Here is a 21,701-nt window from a genome sequence, read left to right as displayed (position 1 = left end):
TTTTTTTTTTTTTTTTTTTTTGAGACAGGGTCTCTGCTATGTAGATCAGACTGGCTTTTGAACTCACTTTGTAGCCCAGGCTGGCCTCAAACTCACAGCGATCCTCCTGCCTCAGCTTCTTGAGCACTAGGATTACAGGCGTGCACCACCACACCCAGCTTGGCCTTTTTGATTTTTGTCTTCTGTGATATTGGGGATTGAACCCAGGACCTTTGCACTTAGCTATATCCTCAGCTCCCCGCTACCTTTCACATTTTTAAAATTTTGAGCCAAAATTTTTTTAAAAAGTTGTGCAGGCTGGGCTTGAATTTATGATCCTCCTGCCTGTGGGATTACAAGTGTTTGCCACCATGCTGGCTGAAATTTGGCATTTCTAATAAATTCGCAGGCGACACAGCTGTTCCTGGCTCAAGGACCATGATTGGAGAATCACTAAACTAGACTAGTAGATGCTCAAATATGAGTCTGCCTGGAGATCCCAGGCCCTGTGAGTGAGGAACCGCCTCCTATTAATGTCTGCTAAGTGACTCCTCAGAAGCACCTAACGGGTATACTGGCATCAGAACAATTTAGTTAGCCAGAGTGAAGCAGGCTTCACTGCAGAAGCCCTTTTGCTACTTGGCCTGGTTGCCATGGCAACAGCCCGCGACAGCCAGGAGATTAGGGGAGCAGAATCGTGGGGTTATTTGTCATACTGAGGAAAGAGGGCAAAGGTCCCAGTTTAATGGCGCTTGGATAAAAACTTGGAGGGAGGAAGAGAGAGGAAGCTTTCAAAGTCCCTCCTCATTGGGAGAAGCTCGCCCTGCCCCAGGCAGAGTTTAAATTTTGGTTGCATAACAGAGAGAGGAACAAAGGGAAGGGTGTGTATCTGGGAAGATGGGGTGGAAGGGAGTAAGAAAGAGGAAAGCGTCCTGGACCTCGAAAGCCACCTGGCCTGGAGCCCTTCCACATGAACTCAGGGAGTCCTCTTCCAAACCACCCAGGATCCATCCCAGGTCACAAAGTTGGCTGTGCTGGGCCTTGACCTAACCCAGGCCAAAGATCTGCTCCACTGTGGCCAAAGGGCCCTTTTATTCTTTAATCTCAGGGCCATCCCTTGAAATTGTTGCACTTTGGACACAGTAAAGAGGACCTCGATTTGCGGATTGGCTGGGAGGCAGGGCTGAAGTTCTGGGGAAAGCTATTTCAACACCTTAGGGAATCAGGCTGGTCAGGGCTCTAATTTGACAGCAACTGCCCCTCCTCTCTGCCCTCAGCTTTGCTCCCTCGGTGCCACTCACCCACCCCTTATGCCCCCTACCACCACTCCCAGTTTTGGCTTCAGACAGAGCTGCTCAAATTTGACTGTGGCTAAGAATGAAATTATTTAAAATTTTCGTTTCTGCCTTGCTTCCAGAGATGTTATTCTAGTGGCTTGGGTAGGCATGCCCCGAACATTGGCAGTTTTAACAAGTCCCACTATAATTCTGCTGCAAGTGGCCTGCTGAACGGCCTTTGACAAATCCACCCCTGTACTTCCTCTGGACACCCCCAGCTTTCACTGACTTCTAGCTCTGGTCCCTCAGCGGCCTATGTCCCCTTCTCCCTGCTTTCTCTCAGATGTACCCTTGTTCCCACAGCTGTAGACAGCCTCTCCCCAGCTGGCCAGCTCCCCCAGGAGCTGGCAGGACCGCACTCTGATTTAGTAAGGCCCGGCACCAGGGCCTTTGCTGTTTTATAAGGACCTGGCTCATGACCAGCCACAGGCCTGAGACTGTGGCATTTGAACAGGGCCAAGTCAGACACCCCAACATCAGCAGGGAATGAGGATTCTGGGGTCCTTTGCAGAAGAGGCTGAAGCAGAGCAGCATCCCATTTGTGGAGAAAGAAGAGCCTTTGGGGAGCACTAGCCAGATGGGGCTGTACCATTTCTCTGCCTCAGTATCCCTGTCTGTAAAAGGGAGAGATTAACTGCATATCAAAGGGCTTCAGGAAGTTCAAGGTCCTCCTAAGAGTGAGGTCAGGCCTGAGGCTTGGCCAAGAGTTACAGGTGGGTCTCTGGCTCCTCCTTTCTCTCCTCTTTGACAATAAAGCTCACATGGGCAGCTGTCCTGCTATCCCCTGGTTAATCATCATGAGCGTCAGAATCCAGCTAAAAGGCACAGGGACAAGATGTGCCCTCAACCCCAATTTTGCTGATAAGGAAAATGGCTTATCCAGGGAAGAGGATATAAAAATTTAGCCAAGGCCAGACATCTGGGTAGCTGTCCAAGTGGAATTTGGCTCCTGATGGAGGCCATTTCTTTTCCTCTGAACTTTTTTTTTTTTTTTTTTTTTTTTTTTTTTTTTTTTTTTTTTTTTTTTGGTTTTTTGAGATAGGGTCTCACTATGTAGTTGAAACTGACCTGGAACTCACTCTATAGCCCAGGCTGGTCTCGAACTCATACCAATCCTCCTGCCTCAGCCTCCCGAGTTCTGGGATTACAGGCGCGTGCCACCGCCCGGCTCTGAACTTTGATGAATGCTCTGTCCTGGCCCTGGGCTCTGGGTCACTCCAGTCCCGTGAGTGTTCAGAAGCTCTGCAGACTCACCTCATACTTTCATGGAAACCTCCAAGGAAAACGGTCAGGACTGTGCTTGATTCAGGGGTTTGAAGTACTAGGTGTGGCATCTCAGACACTGTCAGAGAGCCAGTATGACAACTGCAGAGTTTTTTCAAGTGGAGATTGAGCCCAGGGCCTTGTACATGCTGGGCTTTGAGCTAAACCCTCTACCCCATAACTGTGGATTTTGAGAAGCTCCTTCCGGCAGCTACACCACTACACCTCTCCAGGTACTATATGGCTCTGAGGTCCTCATTTTCTGCAGGTGTATGGACAGATCACCCAGTCTGGGCCATGCTGGGAATGACTTCCTGCTCTGGGCAGAAGTTTACATACTGTGACCTTGATGTTGGAGATTCCTGAACCTTCTGGGTGCCCATGAAAGAGAGGAAGCCTGAGTCTGAAGGGAACAGGGACAGAACAGAGTCCTGAGACTCTCAGGCAGCAGGGGCTTCTGGGTGAGAATGTGGGGAGTCACACCAGCATGCGAAATGCATGGACTAAGCAGATACTGCCCAGGATCTGGGGAGGGCGCCACCAGGGAAGACCTGATCTCCAAGGACAGAAGAGGTGGGGAAGGGTTGGCTGTGCTTAGCCTGCTGATAGTAATCAGGCTGGGTCCCTGTATAAAACCTACTACTTGGGAACCTTGAGACAAAACCCTTCACCTCTCTGAGCCTCTGTATGCTTGTCTGTCAAATGGAGACGCTAGTATATACTTTTGAGAGATTTGCTGTAACACGTGGAACATGTTTAGCAGTGCTTAGGATCTAGTTGGTGTTCAATAAATGGCATTAACCCCAAGCAAGTGGGAGCACATCACAAGAACTCAGTAAATGTTTGGTTCTATAGAACCAGGAAAGGTCTTCAGGGTACAGATACAGACCAAGGTAGCGTCTTGTTTAGAAGCTTTCCCGGGAAGTGGGCATGGTGGGCATGGCACACCTATAATCCCGGCCCTCTGGGGGGCTGAGGCAGGAGGCTCACAAGCCTAGCCTGAGCAATTTAGTAAATGAGTAGGACCCTGTCTGAAAAAAGAGGGTGTGCTGGGAATGTAGCTGAGTGTCATGAGGCACTAGGTTTTAATCCCCAGTACCAAACACACACATACACACATACACACACACACACACACACACACACACACACACACACACCCCAAGCTTCCCCAGGGCTCTGTGTGTATAGCTCAGTGGTAGCCATGTGTGTTTAGCATGCACAAAGCCCTAGGTTCCATCTGTAGCACTTCCTACCCCGCTTTGTCCCCTTCAAAAAGCTTCCCTATTTCCTTCAGGCTCAGGGAAAGAAGCATTGCTTTCAGGAACAGCTCTAGCTGCACAGTCCCTGAGCCCTGTCTTGGTGGTAGGTACCCTAAATTTTCAGGTTGTTCACTTTTAGAAGAGCCAGGCTGGGTGAGACATGAGACTGCACCACTTGCAGCAGCAAAAGGCCTCCCGTGCTGGTGGCCTTCCATTGCCCTGGTAGGATCACACCTTCCTGAGCCGGTGTTGAGGCAGCCATACCCACATCCACAGCAGGACAAACCTCTTCCTCCATTGTGTTCTGTGGAGGGAGTCCTCAAAATATGCAAATACACAGAGTACTGGATAAGCCACAAAGTCCTTGTCCTGCAATGACCAGCACAATGTCCTGAAATGCTGCTGTCCAGTGTCCAGATAGATGTCCACCTAAACCTAAACTCTGGAAATCCAGCCCACGCTGCCTGGAAGGTCCTGGCCCTTTTAACCCCTACTGCTTTCCATCCAAACTCAAGTTCCTTAGCTCTAGCCTTCTCAAATCCTGAATGGTTTCACCCAGCAAATTTCCCCTACTGCCTGCTTTTGGCAGAAATTTAGGGGGAGGCAAAGAGAGGGGGTGGATAATACACACTTACCCTTCAGGGCTTCCAATACTCTGGGCCTTGGAGGGCTGGAGTCCTGTGGGAGCCATGACTTGGAGGGATTCAAGTGACTTTCCAGAGATAGGAGTGTGGGTAGCACATGGACAAGTGGACATGGAAAAGAACTACATTCCTAATAGTTCAGAGGTGAGAAAGTGCCCAGTACTTACAAGGATTTGTCCAGTTTTGCTAGAAAAATAATAGCTATCATTGCCAGAAGAAAATGTCTAAGCACATATTATATTGTACCTATGAAAAGGATTAAAACTATTGCATAATGTTTATGTGGATTTGAACAAACTGTTTACTCTTCTAGAATCTTAAACCCTTGCAAAGATCAAACTGGAAAGACAGGGTGGGGCCAAATTTTGAATGCCCCTGCATTCCAGACACAGGAGAGCCATTTCTTCTACAAACTTCACTTGTGTACCTGGTATGAGAATGGAAATATGAATTCAGCCTCCCTCCTTGACAGCAGCCCATCTGGATGGGGCCAGAGTGTTGGTCTGAGAGCCCTGGAGGAAGGATATCTTTGGAAAAAGCTTGGTAGCTCCAGATTCGTGGTGAAGTGGAGGATCTGTTTCTTTTAAATAGTGCCAGGAAAAATACAACAAAACAAAACAAAAGCCAGTCAGCCTGTAGAAAGAGGAGGGCAGCACGAGAAGATTCCTGTAATTCTGTATCCACCATATAGGCCCAGCTACAGACCAAAAGAAATATATTCAGAATGTATATGCTACTAGGCATTTAATCAAAATATAGAGATTGAGATGGCTGAAGTTGGAGTTAGTGGCAGGGGGCAGGGTCAAGGGAAGGCAAAGCAAGGGTGCTACTCTGTACAACATTAAACAATATACCTACATATTGGGCATAGTAGTGTACACCTGTAATCCCAGCACACTGGGAGGCTGAGGCAGGACGATTTTAAGTTCTAGTTCAGCCTGGGCAATTTAGGAACTTAGCAAGATTCTGTCTCAAAATAAAAAATAAAAAAGGGCTGAAGATGTAGTTCAGCGTGAAGGCCCTGAGTTCAATCCACAGTACTGGGGAAAAAAAGATATTGCTTATGGTTCATGAATCAAAAATGGAAAGTCTAAGTTTGCTTCTTAAATTACCAAGACGACTAACAGGAACTTCAGGTACATAAATAATTATGTTGGAAAGGTGTAGGCAAGGGAGGTGAACTGTGGTTTAAGAGGCTTAATTCTGTGGTTCAGGACTCAAGAGGTAACATCTAGGACATCAGGCATAGGACAAAGACAGACAGTTATCAGCTTGGGGATAAGGATCAGGTGAAAATGTGAAACAAGGTAAGAATTTATCCTGTCTGGGCAGTGCAGATGATCAGAAATGGAGGGGAAAAGGCAGAAATATGCTGTCTATAATCCCCATACGTGTAATTCTGCTTGAGAAGTCCATATTTACTATTCTTTAGGTAGTGGGAGCCAGTGAATGAGTTAGTTCTTTGGCCAACAACAAGATTGTGTTGATATTAAAAAGGAATTTATGGGCTGGGTGTGTTGCTCAGTGCTAAAGTGCTGACTGGTAAGATGGTAGAGGTGTTTGACTTAGAATACAATACAGTTTGAAAGATACAAGGAATAAACAGGGAAGCTTGCCTTTGCTCCCATCTCCCATTCTCCACATTTTCCAGAGATAATCATGGTTCCATCTTGCCTATACCTTTATTGATTTACCTCCGGAATTGCTCTGTATCAGCAATGACTTTTTTTTTTTTTCCCTTGCAATTTCAGGGATCTTGAACGCAGGAACTTGTGCTTGCAAGGCAGCGATAACTTTTTTTTCTTGGTTGGTTTTAATGGCTGAACCATGTCTATATATGGATGTAGGAACAATAAATGACAGGTCTGTTTCCACATAGCTTCTCTAACTGGGTATCATTAAACTTTTGGATTTGGTCATAGGTGAGCAATGGTATCTCAGTCAAGTTTTAAATTATATTTCTTTTATGCATGATGTTGAGAAACTTTTCAGATAATTAAGAAGTATTTCCTTTTGCTGGAAGCTGAGATTTCTATTTTTGCTCACTTATATTAAGTAGTCCCTTATTGAGTGGTAGGAGCTCTTTATTAGATCAACTAGTCCTTTGACTATAGTTGTAAATATTTTCTTCTAGTTTGTCATTTGTCTTTGCTTACTAGTCTTTGCCACACATCTAGCTTTTGTTTTTCCTGGTACTGGGGATTGAACCCAGGGCCTTCACACTGAGTTATCTCCCCAGCCCCCCTTTTTGTTTTTATTTGGGACAGGCTCATGCTAAGTCACTAAGTTGCACGGGTGAGGCTTAAACTTGCAAGCCTCCTGCTTTAGCCTCCCAGAGTGTTGGGATTATAAGTGTGGGCTACCATATCAGGATTGATGAATATAACATTTAAAAAAGGGGCCGGGGATTTAGCTCAGTGGTTTGGTGGCCTGCCTTGCAAGCGCAAGGACCCGAGTTCAATTCCCGGTACCAAAAAAAAAAAGAAACTCCAGGGGTGATGGAAATATTGTCTTTGAGCCGGGCATGGTGGCGCATGCCTGTAATCCCAGCACTCGGGAGGCTGAGGCAGGAGGATCACTGTGAGTTTGAGACCAACCTGGGCTACATAGCGAGTTCCAGGTCAGTCTCAACTACATAGTGAGACCCTATCTCAAAAAACAAAACAAAAACAAAAAATAACATTAAAAAAAATAGTTTTGAGACAAGGTCTTACTCTGTAATTCAAGCTGGCCTTAAACTCATTGTGTAGCCCAATGTGTTGGTCTCCAACTTGTGGCAAGCCTCCTGCCTCAATCTTGTGAGTGCTGGGGATTACAGGTGTGCACCACCACACCTGGAAACACTTTAATTTTATTTATTTATTTATTTGAGACAAAGTCTCACTACATTGTTCAGTCTGGTCTTGAACTCACTAAGTAACCCAGGCTGGCCTCAAACTCATGGCAATACTCCTGCCTCAGCCTCTGGAGTGCCTGGATCACAGGTGTGCACCACCATGCCTGGCTAATTTTTACTATAGACAAATCTGTCAATCTTTTCGTTTAGGGCTTCTAGAGTTTGTGTAATCACTCAGAAAGCCCTAGTGGCAATCACAGACAAAAATTCTCCTTTCTCCTATAGACTTTTGGGATTTCTCTTTCTTAGAGCAAATCATTTATTCACCCATCCAGAATCCATGAGTTCGTATTTTTAACATGAAGTGTGTACACTTTTTTTTTTTTCCAGCTGCATTGTGAGGCTTTTTTGAGGAGAGGATAGTGTCAAGACAATGAGCAGGGCAGTAAAAAGAAGGTCCCTATCTAGAGTAGAGAAATTGAAGGTGCCATAGACCGGAAGTGTTCCAGATCATCCAGGGAAGGGTCACCCGCCTGGGTCTGAACCAGGGCTGGGCAGCAGGAAAACTGAGAACTTGGAGATAAAACCCATAGGATTCAGTTACTGGTTCACAGCGGGGAAGCAAAAGAAGTAAGATGCCTGTTTCCTGATGTTTCCTCTGTGATGCTGTAAATGGTAGAGAGGGGATTCTTAGGGGTTCTGTCACTCAATCCTAAACTCTCATCACCTGGTTGGAGGCACGGAGGGATTCTCACCACCAACAGAGGAAGCCAGACTTTCAAACCTTCCGTGCCTTCAGGGTCTCTTTGGTCTAGCCCTCCCCTCCAGCCTGGCCGCTTCCCGCACCCAAGCAAGACAGCCTCCAAGTCCCAGCCCACCGCGGTCAAGTTGGAGTGACCCCAGACCACAGCTGAGTTCACACGAGAGCAGCGGCCAGCAACAGGAGGACTCTTGGATTGGCTCACAACCCTGGCCCCGCAGTGACCCGAGATTGGGAGACTTTAAGGTCAGAGAATAAAAAACAGCCTCAAAGGATGTATCCCGCCCCGGAACTGAGTGACTGGCCAGGGGGCGGGGCCGTCCGCTGAGGCGTGGGTCCGTGATCAGGCTGGGCTGTACCAAGAGCTCGAGTTCGCAGGGGGAATCAAAGTGGCAGACTCGTCTCCAGAACGTACGTGCGGCTGGACGGCGGCCGCGACGGCCACGCCCACCCCCCTGCGAACTTGCGGGCAGTGGTTGGCACCTCAGTGGAGAGGCCTGCGTTCTGCCCAGGTGAGACAGAGAGCTGTGTGTCTCCCGCGGTGAGTGAACTCTATGGGTTCGCTGGGTGGGTGAGGTACGGCCCTCGGGGTCCCCTGGACGCTTCTGTCCAAGCAGCCGCTGGTTCTTGGCGTTGGGAAAGATTCTCAGACCCGGTTGCGGCGTATCTCACCGAAAGCTCGCGCGGAAGGCGCGGTTTCCCCCTCAGCCCTCACGGGGCTGCCCTTCCCCTGAAATTAATTTCTGGCTGCAGCCGGAGGGTCGTTGTTTCTACCTCCCCGGGCCGAGCGAGCCCGACAGGCCCGTCTCCCGAGAGTCGAATCTTGGCGACTGAGGGCCCAGGCTCCAGTCGTAGAGTTCCGCCCTTTGTGTTAAGCCACTTTAAGTCTTCGGTCCTCAGTTTCCCCATCTATGCTATGGGACTCGGGAAGCAGCGAATTACAGAGATCACTCATGCGGTATGCGCACAGTGAGTGCGGATGGGACCCGAATCTGTGCTGCATCAGGTGGGCTGAATCGAGGGCTTCTGGGCATCGCCCTGACTGCATCCCTAAGGCGGTGTCCCTTCAGGCGGGTGCCGCTGCGACACACCTTTGCCTCCCCTGGGCAGCCGTGACACCCTTGGCTCCTGGGAGCAGATGGGTAAAAGGTTGAGGTGTGTTAGGCGGTGGAATGGGGTGGGGGACCGATGAGGGTGGATTTCTGGATTACTTGACCTCAACCTTTTGCTTTTCATCTCTCAAGACGAGCCATGATTGTGTAAGCTAGTGGCCATTATTGGGGAGTTTGGGTTCGTTTCCATGAAAACTTCTCCTCTTTTAGACCCATAAAACTGCAGTCTTCTCTTTGAATCTGACCAAGCCAGAGGATAATGCCAGCAGAAAGGGAGGCTAGATTGGCGCTGAGGAGTCTCAGGTTTGAATCTTAGCACCTTGATAGGATGCATAACTTCTTGGAGCCTCTGCTTTGTTGTCAGTGACACAGACTGCTGCCTGCACAGAGTTGAGGTTTTAAGGATCAAGACAGGGTTTCAGAGAGTGGTATTGAGATTGTGAAGTTTTTTTGTAAGCAGAGCAGCTATCTAACTCTCTGAGACCTGGTGTCCTCTCTACAATGCTGTAATTCTTATTCCCTGTCTGCAGTGAAGGCCAAGGATCATTAAAACACTCCTAAAGTTAATCCCCCTAAAGTAGTGGTGTTTGCTTGGAAAATCAGGCCAGCATGACCCAGCTAGTAAACGGGGAACCCAGAAAGATCCACTTTCTTTTTCTTAGGAACCCTCTAAGGATTGTCTTATTTTTCTTTTGAAAGAGTAGTTGTTGACTTTCATATCCTTTGATAATGGGAATAGGGTTCCTGGAACAGATAGCTTATTGTCAAAAGTGACCCCCCAAAACAGGCCTGCATTTGAGAGAATGCAATATTAACGTCTAGTGATAGTGTTTCAGTAGCCTTAACTCCCTTAAATTCTTGACATCTTGAGAGGGAGACAGGGAAAGAAAGAGAGAGGGCAAGAAGGAGAGAAAAACAATCGGGCCAGGCATTGTGGCATGTGCCTGTAATCCCAGCACATGGGAGACTGGGGTAGGAGGATCGCCATGAGTTTGAGGTCAGCCTGCACTACATAGTGAGTTCAAGGCCAGCCTGAATTAGAGTGAGACCCTGTCTCAAAAACAAGAAATAATTGGAATTATGCATTCTGAGTATGCATTCTGGAATGAAACAAATCCCAGGAATTTGGCGCTTGGAAAGATGAATACACCTGGGTAGTAGTTTTTTAGCAACCCTGAGATGTGTGTGTTACCTGATAAGCCTGAAATTTTAGGACCTGCCATTGCCTCTTGGTTGATGCTCCCTTTAACCCCCTGAAAAAAATCACGATCCAGATTAGAAAAGTTAACATATATTTAGGAGATTGACATTAGAATTACTTGGCAAGTCCAGAATATTTACTTGTTAAACCCATGAATACTTCAAGTTAAAAAGAATCTAGCTCTTAAGAACTTTTTTTTTTTTTTTTTTTTTTTTTTTTTGAGACGAAGTCTCCCTATGCTGTTCAGGTTTGGCCTTGAACTTACTGTGTAGCTGGAGATGGCCTTAAGCCTGTGGCAATGCTCCTGCCTCTGTCTCCTGAGTGCTAGAATCACAGGTGGGCACCACTGCCCTCACCCAGGCTTTGGGGAGGAGTAGTGCTCTGGGTTGGGAAACAGAGAAACTGAGTACATATATATCATTGGTACACCCTCCCAGGCCTGTGTGCCCCAGTTGGGTGCTTTGGGATTTAACTTTTTAGTACAGGCTGCAGAGTCATTGTAAAATTAAAGGGTTGGAGGGGTGGCTTAGTGGTAGGGGTGCCTAGCATTTGGAAGACCTTGTTTGATCCCGAGTTCCCCAAATATAAAAAAATTAAAGTTAGAAAAAAATTACAATGGAGAAATGACTATTTGCCTAACAATGTTTTTGTTGAGAAAAAAATCAAGTGGTCATTACTTTGAAAACTATTTACAGAAATATACAGTATAGTATAAGCAACCTTTATAGCCTTACTTGAGACCACAAAGTGACACTAGTGATGTAGTTTATATCCCCAAATATTTTTCTTCATATACCAAAACTTTTATTGTTAAAATAATTTGTTTACTTTAAACAACAGGAATTTGTTACTACTTGAGTACTTAAACACAACTAATGATACCAGTCATATAGTTCTGAGGCTTGCTTTTTATTTCTTAATGTGGGTAGCTTTCAGAATATTTCACTATGTAAATAGCTATCTCGTTCTTATTTTAAACCTTTCAAGAAGAATTATTCTAGTCACCAGTATTGAAAATTATTTCAGTAACTAGTATCATGGGAGAAAGTTGTGTCGTTGGTTTTGTTTGTTTGTTTTTTGCTTTTGCTCTGCTGCAGTGAGTGGGATTATTTATTTTTGTGTACTTGGGCAAGTATTTTTGCATAGTGAATTGTTCGACATGGTAGAGTTAGAACAATGTATACAAGCTTTGAAGTGTGTTTATTTCACACATACTGACTACTTGCTTTGCAACGGGCTCTATTGAGGTGGCAGGGGTATATCAATGAAGAAAAGAGTCAAATCCCTCATGTATCTGACCTTCTACTGATGGGTAGAAGAGAAAAACCATACATAGCTTGTCAAATGATAACATCTGGGGAGAAAAATAACATGGATGATAATGCATGAGCAAGTGTTGTGACTTTAAATGTCACTAGAAGCTGGGCATGGCAACACACATCTGGGAGGCTGAGGCAGAGGATCGCAAATTCAATCCTAATCTGGGCAACTTAGTGGGAGTCTGCCTCCAACAATAACATAAAATAAAATAAAATGTAAAATAAAAGGCTGAGGGTGGAACTCCGTGTGAAAGCCCTGCGTTTAATTCCTAGTTCTCAGGGGGTGGGGTCACAAGATTTTACAAAACTTTCTCCGTTAATGTGAAACTCTCATCGGCAAGAATTTGTCATTTTAAAATTCAGAATTCGAAGGCCAATTGTAATGACAGTGGCTGATGGCAGATGTGTTTATATTTCAGGGAAAATTACGCCAGACTCTGTGCCAAGTTTGTATTATTTATATACACACGCAGACACACACAGTCTCAGAATGTTAAGTTCTTGTTATGAACCCAAAATGTTCACATCCCTTTGTCCCCCTCACTGCCCAGGAAGCCATCCCAGAGGTGGGCTCACAGGTCAAGGCTATTAATGAATTTTCTGACGATAGAGGACTCTTTTTTCTTTCTTTCTTTCTTTATGAAGGTGAAATCTCCTAATACATGTAATTACTTAAAGATGTAATTGAATCTCATGCCACAAAGCACAAGTAAATAATGTGCTTTGGGGCCGGGGTTTTAGCTCAGCGGTTTGGTGGCCTGCCTTGCATGCGCAAGGACCCCAGTTCCATCCCCGGTGCCAAAAAAAAAAAATGTGCTTTTGCTTGTTTGTTTAATTTTTTTAGAGACAGGGTCATGCTGTGTAGTTGAGGCTGACCTTGAAATCGCAATGTAGCCAGTCTGGGCTGTAGATCTCACAGTGATCCTCCTTCCCCAGCCTCCCAAGTGCTGGGATTGCAGGTGCTCAGGAGGCTGAGGCAAAAGGATGGAGAGTTTGAGGCCAGCTTGGGCAACACAGCAAGACCTGTCTCAAAAAAATCAAAATAATAAAAAGGGAACATAAATAGGTATCTTTTAGAGACAGAAATGCCAGTTCTTTTTTATTATTATTATTATTATTATCATTTTCTTTCCCAGGCTGTTGAACAGAGATTTTTTTAACTGTGGCTGTTCTGTTGTGTCACTTGCCAGAGATTTAGACTTGTTTGGTCAGGTAGGGAGAAGCAGTGGGCCAGAGGTGGCCCACTTATCTTATCGCAGAGCGGTTGGCCCACATCAGGCTTTGGTGTCTTTATAGGTGAAGTTGGGGGGACAGAATGAATTCCTGCTCCACCCTGCCTCCTGGAACAGCTCAGAAGATTGTTTTCATAGCACTTGATTCTCCCTTTTCTTCTTGGCAGGGTTGGGTCCCTGCGGCATGGCACTTGGAATGGTTTCTGATGCCAGTTGTTGTGGTGGTTCTGGTCATGCTGGGATGTATCAAGATTACAGCCCCTGGGCAGCCTGGTCCTTCTTGGTGACCTGGTGTTGGTGCTGGGTGACTTGGCTGAAGGTAGATCTATTAATTGCCCCTGACTTGGAGTGCAGAAGCCTTCTCCCTCCTTTGTATAGCATGTGTGGATGGCTAAGAGAGCTGTACACTGCTCTACAGAAACTACTCATTTTCAAGCATGTGCTTGAATGTAATGATGGGCCCAATAGGTGCCTTCAGCTATGGTCCTGTTCTTAAAGATTTGAGTTCCTTGGGAGACAGCCAGCCTGTGGTAGGAAAATGGAACAGGAGAAGTTGGCTTTCATCTGCCTGCCTGTAATACAAGGATGCTGGATAGAGTTTGTCCTGATGTGGGCAACTTACATAATTTGCTCCTGAGTGGAATTTGTAGCTGGTGTTTAGTTATTTTATGATAACTCTCTCTGGCTTCATCTTCAATGTCCTTCTGTGACCCACCGTACCCTGCTCCATTCTGAGTTCAGTTTCCACATTATCTCCTCATCTGGTTTTTGTGTGCGTGTCTGGAGGACATGGTGATCTCATGGCCTTCCCAGCATGTGTCATCATTGTACCAGGCAGGCTGAGTCTGTACAAAGGTTTGTGGGGTTAGGCAGGCACACATAAACTCTGGTCACCTTCTCAGAACACAAGTGCAATGACTATAGGTCACCAGGGGTTGTTTTCAACACAGCAAACAGGGATGACAGTTCTTAAGTACACAGGGGAATGTGGTAGCCAATTGTGCCTGGTTTCTTTCAGGGGGGATGTAGGTTGGTACACAGACCGGTGTCATAGAGTTTGCTGCTGTATGTTTGTGGTTTTGTAAAGAATACTGTTGGTTTTTCTTAAGGGCTTCAGAACTTTGTGATTGTTTATGAGAGCACAGTGTCACATAAGCATGTTGGACCTGGTCCCTTATGTAATGTGATTTGAGACCTGGGGGTGTAGCTCAAAGGTAGAGCACGTGCTTAGTGTGCACAAGGCCTTGGGTTTGATCTTAGCACTGGAAAAAGAAGAAGGAGAAGGAAAAGGAAAAGCAGGAGCATAAAAAACGGTCTTATAATATAAATCACAAACTCTGAAAGTCAGTAAGCACCTTAACAGTGGTGAAAGCCCTTATCCCATCTACCTGAAACCCCTTCCAAACCAACAAAGGCTCTGTCCCTGACAGTGGCCTCACTGTCTTCCTGGTTCCCTAAGCTCTAAGTACAAAAGATACCTTTTCCTTTTCCCTCTTCATCCTGAGTCCTGCCACCATTAAATCCTGTTAATTTGGTCTCTGAACCTCTTAGTGCTGTAACCTTAGTGTAACCCTTTGTTTCCGGCCTGAGGCCATAACTCTTCCTCTCTACTCCTCCCCTCCACTTCCAGAGGTCTGTCCATGGTACCCAAGGTTAGATTGATTTTGTTTTTGTTTTTGGGGATCAAACTCGGGTCCTTGCGCTTGCAAGGCAGGCGGCGGAACCACTAAGCTAAATCCCCAGCCCGGTTAGATTGATTTTGAATGCTTCCTTTTTCTCTCTCTCTAGGTACCGGGGATTGAACTCAGGACCTTGCACCTGCAAGGCAGGCATGTTGCCACTGAGCCAAATCCTCAGCCCAAAGGCTTGCTTTTATTACCATTGCTTTGCTCAGTAATTTGGTGGTGGGGGTGGGGGTGCTGGGGATCAAACCCAGAGCCTCATGCATGCTAGGCACACACATTATTTCATTTTTTTTTTTTTTTTTTTTTTTTTTTTTTTTTTTTAGTACTAGGGATCGAAGTCAGGACCTTGTGTTTGCAAGGCAGGCAGCGGTATGACTGAGCTAAATTCCTGGCCAAAGTCCAATCTTTATTTTCAAAGATTTCTTAAGATACAATATGAAGTTTTGGTAGGACTTTAGTTTCCCACCAAGCTATGAAATTTTATCTTTCAAGTTTCTTGTGCAAATAAATTTATTCAAGTAACCGTTTTAGAATTGAAAAGAATATTCAGAGTCTTTCTAGATCTTTCCAGATCAGTTACCTGGATGCTAAAGGCATGAATGGATTTTCTTACTGTAAATTTTCTAATGAAAATAAATAGAGGGCCGGGGATTTAGCTCAGTGGTTCCGGCGCCTGCCTCGCAAGTACAAGGACCCGAGTTCAATCCCTGGTACCAAAAAAACAAAAAACAAACAAAAAGAAAATAAATAGAAGGGGTCTAGATTAACCTCAGAGTGTCTGCTGTCGGTCAGGTCCTGTGTCAGATGTTCCTCTTACATAATTGTTGTTAACATGCTGGTGAAGGACAAGGCATAGCTGGTAGGTGTAGCATTTGTAGCAAGGTCTGTTAAGCCACAAGCTTCTTTCATGACTCAGCTGGGTTGTAAATGTTGTATTGATTTTTGAGTCCTGTGTTCTCCCCTGCAAAACTGGAAAGCATGGAAACTAATAAAATCCAAGAGCCTAGCAACTGAATGAAGGACCCTGGGGGAACAGAAATCGTACCAAAAAACAGGCAAGGGCAGCTGTTGTGTTGGTGCACAGAGCTCAGGACAGAGCCTCCTAGAAGTCAAGACAGAGAAGGATGGGATTGCACAGCCACTATTGCTGAAGAAAGCTGGTCAGTTTACCCCAGATGTGCTCTGCCAGGGTCTTTATACAGGGGCTGCTCAGGAGAGTAGCAGGCAGCAGCCCTGGTGCCCAGGGAGCGTTTGCAGAGCACCTCCTGTGTGCCAGGTTCTCTGAAGCTCTGGGAAGCTATGCTTCCCAGCTACACTTGGGGTAGATGAGACTGACAGGATGGGGCTGATAAGGGTGCAGGCCAGGTGGAGGGGATGTTCCAGAGAACAGCAGTGGTGCCCACGGTGCCCTTTTGGGGGCCCAGGTAGGCAGGGCCTGAGGCCGCAGGGTGGGTTTTAATACTGTCAGGGCAGATGTAAGGACGGAACGAGAGAGCAAAGTGAGAGTGGTGCATAGCAGTCTGCATGGTGAATCTTGAGGGTCCGGGACAGTGAGTAGGAAGAGGTGCTCTGCCTGAGTGGGTGCAGGTGTGGAAGTAGAAAAGCCTGACTACCCTCTTGTGCCACGGAGCACAGCAAGCACAGTGATCCAGGGCATCTTGTTCCCTTGGTGCTCAGCACATAAACATTGGGCACCCATACTGTGCTGGGCTTGAGGAGAATTAGGGATAGGAAGATGCAGGTTAGCTCCACTCATGCCAGCCTCTGCTGTGTCCTTCTCCGGGGAGTATTTATTTTGAGCAATAATGTCACCTGATGGCAGGGCAAGACTATCAGCTGCAAGAGCATGCTGATGGTTGTCACAGATGTCTAGAGGACTATAGAGTGGCTCCAGTGCCAGACAGCCTCGGTTTGACTCATGCTGAACCTTCGTCAGTTTCCTGTTGGACAAGGTGCCCAGTTACATAAAAACACAATTATAAAAGTCAGTCTCAGGAAATTATCAATTATATTTTAGCTAATCTAATCTAGAGTTTGTCCTTCATAGTAATATCCTTCCTAACAGAAGAAAAGTCTTTTTTCCTGGCCCAAGATCTAATGTTTATGGTAGCCATCCTTTTTCTTTGATCGGAACAGTTTTTCATTGTTTTTTTGTCTTTCATTACCTTGACTTTTTCCAAAATATCACACCACTTCTTTATAGAATATCCCACAGTTTACGCTTTTGTGATTTCTTTTTGTTTGTTTGTTTTTGGTGACAGGGTCTCACTATGTAGTTCAGGCTGGCCTCTGGATTCACAGCAATCCCCTTCTTCAGCCTCCTGAGTGCTGGGATTACAGGTGTGCACCACCACACTCGCTAGTGATTACTTGTGATAAGATTCAGGTTATGTATTTTGGGTGGAACAACACAGAAATAGTATTGGGTTTACAGTGCACCTTAGTTGTTAGCAAATGATGCCACGTTGTCTCAGTAGTGGGCCTGTTGACCCTTTTTCACTTAGTTATCTTGGTGTTATCCAAGTTCTCCCCTGTAAAATTTGGGTTTTCTCAAGTTCTTATATTTATGATTTAGTTTTGTTTTTGTTTTTGTTTTTGTTTTTGTTTTTTTTTGCGGTACTGGGGATTGAACTCAGGACCTTGCCACTTGCAAGGCAGTCACTGCCCCACTGAGCTACATCCCTGGCCCTCAATTTATGATTCTTGAAGCAGTGGCTACTCCTGTGGTTTAGGTATGGTTCAAAGCCCCCAAGGGTCCATGTGTTGGAAGCTGGGTCTCCTGTTTCATGGTGTCAGAGCCTTTAAGAAGTGGGGCCTGTTGGAAGTAATGATGCCACCAGTGGTGCTATATTCAGAAGGAATTTTTGTTTTTGTTGATTTTTTTGAGACAAGGTATTGCCATATAGCCCAGGCTGGTTTTGAACTTGCGATCCTCTGAGCTCAGCCTCCCAAATGCTGGGATTTATGGGCAGTAGCCACCACAGTTGATTTCAGAAGGAATTTTTTATCTAGATTTTATAGGAACTTGTTCTCAGGGAGGATTGTTATAAAAGAGCCAGCTAACACTTGAAATGCTCTCTGGCTTCCTGTCTTGCCGTGTGATCTCTCCCCTCCCCACAGGGGTACCCTCACTATAGCCAGGCTGCTATCAGCATCATACTCTTGAATCTCCAGGACCACAAGCTATATAAGCCTCTTTTTGTTTAATTTAATTTTATGTATTTATTTAATTTTTTTTTTGGTATCAGGGATTGAACTCAGGACCTTGTGCTTGCAAGGCAGGCGGCAGAACCACTGAGCTAAATCCCTGGCCCTAAGACCCTTTTTAAAAAAGTAGCTAGACTCTGGTAGTTCATTATAGTAACAGAAAACATACTAATACAGTTACTATGATGGTGCTAATTGGTGATTTTCTTAAGTCCTTCATTCCTTCTACATTTATTAGTTGGCATTCTAATGTACAGAAGAATTTAAGCTCCTTGCTAATGTACTTATTTATGTTAGTATCAACTGGGTTATTCTTTTATCCCATGCATTATAATACATTCCTTAAAAAGTTATTTATTTTAAAGCTTAAAGGTTCTAGCTTGGATCGTAGGAGCCCCGTCAAGTAGACTACTGGGTCTAGTGTGCAGTATCATGACTAATTTAGTTCTTTCATTTTTGTAACTGTAGTCACTTGAGCTGGGCAAGGCAATAGCTACATTTTATTATGGTTACTTTTTTTCGGGGGGGTACCGGGGATTGAACTCGGGTCCTTGAGCTTGCAAGGCAGACCACCGAACCGCTGAGCTAAATCCCCAGCCCCTACGATTTTTTGATTGTAGTGATATATCAAGTTTGTTATTAACTATATTACTGTATTAAATTTATTGCCACATAGCTACATTTATTACTTTATATTTATGCTTTCTGCTAGGCACTGTTTAAGTGTTTTACTATTTAATTATTACAACCCAGTGAAGCATAGTAGGTACTTTTATTACCATAATCATGTCCGTGACTTTTTACCTGGTTGAGAGAGTTCCCTCTTCTTTCTGTTTTATTGAATGTTTTCATGTAAATGGCTGTTGAATGCTTGTCAGATGTTTTTTGTGTCTATCAAGATGATGATGGTTTTTTTGTTTGTTTGTTTTTGTTTTGGGTACCGGGGATTGAAGATCATGGGTTCTTAAAGCCTTTTGGTACAGTGAATTACATTGGTTTTTGAGTATTCACATTTGATCATGATACAGTATTGCTTCTATATATGTTGCTGATTTGCTTTCCTATGATTTTAGACTTTTCCATTTGTGTTTCTGAGTTGACCTGTAGTTTTCTTTTTCTCTTTCTTCTTTTTTGTTCTTCTTTGTCTCATGTTAGTATCAGAGCACTACAAGCCTCATAAAATGAGTTGAGAAGTCTTATCTTCAGTTTTTTGAAATAGTTTCTGTCAATTCGGGGGGATTTTTTGGTTTGTTTTTTGAAGCAGACACTTGCTGTGTAGTCTAGCCTGGCCTCCAGCTCACAGTCCTCTTGCTTCAGCTTCCTCAGTGCTGGGATTGCACATGTGTGCCACCATGCCCAGTTTAGATTTAGTGTTACTGCTTCCTTAAAAGTTTGATAAAATTTGCCAAAGATGTTGTGTGCTTCTAGCATTCACTTGCGGTCAAGATTTTAACTAGCAATTCAAATTCTTTGATAGAGAAGTATTCCTGTTGTCTTTTTTTTTTGGAGTGGGCTCTGGTAGTTTCTACCTATTGAGAAATGTGTTCATTCATGTAAGTTATCAAATGTTGGCTTAAAGTTGCTTGTAATTACTCATGTTACCCCTTAATGTCTGTAGAGTACAAAAGGTTTTCCCTTTTTCATTCCCTACAGTGGGAATTTGTGTTTCTTTTCTCTTGATTAGTCTAGCTAAAAGTAATTTATTTGAAAGTAATTTATATACCGAGAGTTATTAAAAGTCAAATCTATTTAAGAATTTAAAGGCTTTTGTAAAATATTGGTTTCCCATCCAAGTACCAACCAGACCTAACCTTGCTTAGCTTACAAAATCAGATGTGCATGTTTAGATTGGCAGGGACATAGTCTAAAATAATTGTCAAAAGCATCTTTAGACATAAAAACATGTTACGGCTTCTAAGCTCCCCCCCCCCGCCAAGTCTCATGTTCAGAGATGGGGCTTTTGGAAGGTGATTGGGTCATGAGGGTGCTGTATTTACCAGTGGGTGAATCTGCTGATGGGTTCATAGCTGAGTATACTATTCAGGGGTGGGGCCAGGTCACTGAGGAGATGACCTGGAAAGTGTATTCTTTTCTTCTTTCTTTCTTTTTTCTTTCTTTGTTTGTTTCTTTTCTTTCTTTTTTTTGCGATAGGGTCTATGTAGTTCAGACTCACCTTGAACTCATCCTGTAGTTCAGGCTGGCTTCAAACTCATCCTGCTTCAGCCTCCTGGATTACAGACACAAGCCACCATACTCAGCTCATGGGGGTGTATTTTTGTCCTGGGCTTAATCCTGGGCTCTCTGCTTTTGGCTGCCATGAATTGAGTAGCTTTGCTCCAGGTTCTTCTAACATGCTGGTTTTGCCTTGGAGTCATGGACTGAACCTTTTGAAACTGTAAGGCAAATAACCCCCTCCTTTTTAAGAGTCTCTCTCCCCCCCCCTCTCCCCCTCCCTCCCTCCCTCCCCCTTTCTCTTTCTCTCTTTCAGGCAGTATTTGGGATTGAACCCAGAGCCTTCTCACTGAGATACCTGGGCTGGGCTGAATTTGGGATCCTCTTGCCTCAGCTTCTCACTGTGCTGGGAGATCATAGGCCTGTACCACCAGATAGGGTCCCAAGGCACTTTTCCTTGAGGTTATTTAGAAAGGAGGTCTGAAGGGGCTTTAGAATCAGATTTGCCTTTAATTCAAGCTTCACTCCTTAGCAGGGGTGTAACCTCAGGCAAACTGCTTAATCCCTCTGAGTTTTGATTTCCTCTTTTAGAAGGGGATAATATCATCTGTGGAGGTTTCCCTACTTCCTCAGGGCAGGTTCCTCTCCTCCTGCTCAGCTGCCACAGTCCTTGGTAAGCATTTAGTGTAGAGTCCCTCCCTGTCAGCTCTTCCCTTGACCAGGCAGATGTGAATGTCAACACAGCAGGGCCCTGCACTATTCCCCTCCTCCCTCCACCCCAGACCCATCCTGGCCTATGTCTAGGATAGGGAAATAAGGAAGCAGATATGGTGTGTCATATCATACCACTGGCTCATGCAGCCAAACAAAATATTATACAAGACCATCTAGCAACATGAGAAAAGGTTTTAAATAATGAAATACTCACCAGCTTTTAGTATGTATGTACATGCATGTGTATAGTGTTGTATATGGGGAAAGTGAAAGAATTCTAGAGAAAATAGCCATGTGGGGGACCAGATTCTGGTCTGAGTTTTCATCCTTTAACGTATAACTCTTAAGCACAGTGACACTTGGGAGGTAGTGAGTTCCCCATCCCTGGAGGCTGTGCAGGCAGAGCCTTAGCAGAATGGGTGGGAAGGCAAAGAGCCTGTGAGTTTTTCTTCTCTGCCGTGGCGGACAGCAGGCCTTCCTTCACCTCCAACTGCAAGGAGCATTGAAAGTACCATCTGGGAACAGCTCCTGTCTGTGGAGCAGACTCCACCCATTCACCCCGGACGTCTCCCGTGGAAGCTGAGAGCTTGGCTCTGTGTAAAACAGTCTGTGCTTGGGACCCATCTTAAAATGAAAGATACCCTTGCCGCCTTTGCAGGCTGCTCCGAGCCTCCCTGTTTCTCTACCTCTTCCCCAGTCCTTAGGATGTGCCATGATTGCACTGTGTCTACTGTCTGTCTTGTGTTTCCTCAGCTCCTGTTTAAGGAGTGTGTGTGTGTGTGTGTGTGTGTGTGTGTGTGAGAGAGAGAGAGAAGAGGTGAAGGAAGATTCAGGTGAGTCGTTAAATCTTAACCCAGAGACTGGAAGCTCTTCCTCTGGCAGTCACCAAGCAGCCAGCTCAGTTTTGTGAACATTAATATGGTCAGTCTGTGGCATGGGCACCTTCTTGGTCCTTAAACCCATGTTATCCACCTTCTG

At 45.2% G+C, this 21,701-nt stretch overlaps 1 protein-coding gene across 4 annotated transcripts in view; it reads left to right on the top strand.

Moving 5' to 3' along the window:
* Positions 1–21,701, top strand: part of LOC104858684 (NADPH--cytochrome P450 reductase) — a 71,414-nt gene that overhangs the window by 11,044 nt on the left and 38,669 nt on the right. The window contains exon 1 of one of the 4 annotated variants that reach the window (XM_010618984.3): positions 8,560–8,622. The exons of 1 other annotated variant lie outside the window; for it this stretch is intronic. The gene's annotated coding sequence lies outside the window, so the exon portion shown is untranslated. Of the gene's footprint in view, positions 1–8,559; positions 8,623–21,701 lie in introns of those variants that run through there. 2 more of the 4 variants (XM_033764882.1, XM_010618983.2) reach the window with 2 other exon arrangements.

This window comes from Fukomys damarensis, unplaced genomic scaffold (assembly GCF_012274545.1).
Source record: "Fukomys damarensis isolate Sample0158 unplaced genomic scaffold, DMR_v1.0_HiC HiC_scaffold_17, whole genome shotgun sequence".
Lineage (NCBI taxonomy): Eukaryota > Metazoa > Chordata > Mammalia > Rodentia > Bathyergidae > Fukomys > Fukomys damarensis.
Note: the sequence above shows the minus strand (reverse complement) of the source record. Positions and strands in the feature narration are given on the sequence as shown.